Source organism: Rhincodon typus, chromosome 30 (assembly GCF_021869965.1).
Source record: "Rhincodon typus isolate 14 chromosome 30, sRhiTyp1.1, whole genome shotgun sequence".
Classification (NCBI taxonomy): Eukaryota; Metazoa; Chordata; class Chondrichthyes; order Orectolobiformes; family Rhincodontidae; genus Rhincodon; species Rhincodon typus.
The window spans coordinates 35,777,665-35,778,790 of NC_063361.1; the positions used below are offsets into that span (position 1 = coordinate 35,777,665).

The 1,126-nt window shown below is 44.5% G+C and overlaps 1 long non-coding RNA gene across 1 annotated transcript in view; it reads left to right on the forward strand.

Moving 5' to 3' along the window:
* Window positions 1-376: 376 nt before the first annotated feature.
* Window positions 377-1,126, forward strand: part of LOC125486569 — a 26,632-nt gene continuing 25,882 nt past the window's right edge. The window contains exon 1 of the long non-coding RNA XR_007265209.1: window positions 377-472. This is a non-coding gene — a long non-coding RNA (uncharacterized LOC125486569). The remainder of the gene's footprint in view (window positions 473-1,126) is intronic.

A 1,126-nucleotide genomic window follows, 5' to 3' on the forward strand; every position in this document is an offset into this window, starting at 1 on the left:
CTGATCTACCTCTGTAAATTCCTACAGGTTTGTAATCCTCTGAGATCTCACCAATCCTCCAAATCTGGCCCCTGGTACATCTCCTATCCCTATCGTCCCTCCATTGCCAGCCGTGTTCAAGTGCTTTGGTTCCTGGAATTCCCTCCCGAGACTCCTCCCTCTTATGACCCCTGTTTGACCACACTATTGATCATCTGTCCTAATATCTCTCTGTGTGGTTTCAGCTTCACGTTTTTTGATAACACTCTCGGATGTGTTACTCTTTACTGGTATCATATAAATTCACATTGTTGATGTTGATAAGGCAGCAGAAGTTTATCTCTTAACCCTGGCAACATTTTCCAAACTTTGCAGAAGTATGTGTACAGGGTTCTTGTTTTGATTCTGGTACCATGGCTCCAACTGCCTCCCTTGGTTGGGTGTGCAAGATCCCACAGAATTCCTTTGAAGAAGAGCAGGGGAATTATCCTTGGTGGGTGCCTGGTCAATGATTAGGCCACAACCAACATTATTCAAACAACAATCTGGACATGATCACATTGCTGCCTTGTGGGAGCTTGCTGTGCACAAGCTAATGGGATCCTGACAGCCTGTTGCCTTCGTTACAACAGTGATCACACTGCACACTTTAAAAGCTGAGATTGAGAAGGGCCGCAAAATGAATGCAAGTATCTCTTTTTGTTCAAGTTCACGATACTGCAAAATCACGTAGAGAGAACCTATGTTTCTGTAGCCTCTTTCGCATCTCCAGGACGTCGCAAGAGATTCATGGCCAATGAAGGCTTCTCAGAGTGCCATGGCTGTTGTAATATATAGCAGACAATTCAGCATAGCAAGATCCCACAGGCAGCAAATGGTTAATGGTTGAGCGGATGTGATTTTGAACATTAAATACTATACAGGCACCCAATAGTATGATGCTGGTGGTTTGTAAACTAACGTTGCATTTGTAGCAATCTCACAGGGTGGGTCTCACTTTGCTGGCAGCTTTTCCTCTGGTTACAACAAGGCAGTATCCATGGAGACCACCCTGGTTATGTTCTTTCTATTTTGCTGAGAATTACATGTTCTGTGTGTGTGTGTGTGTGTGTGTGTGTGTGTGTGTCTGTGTGTGTCTGTGTGTGTG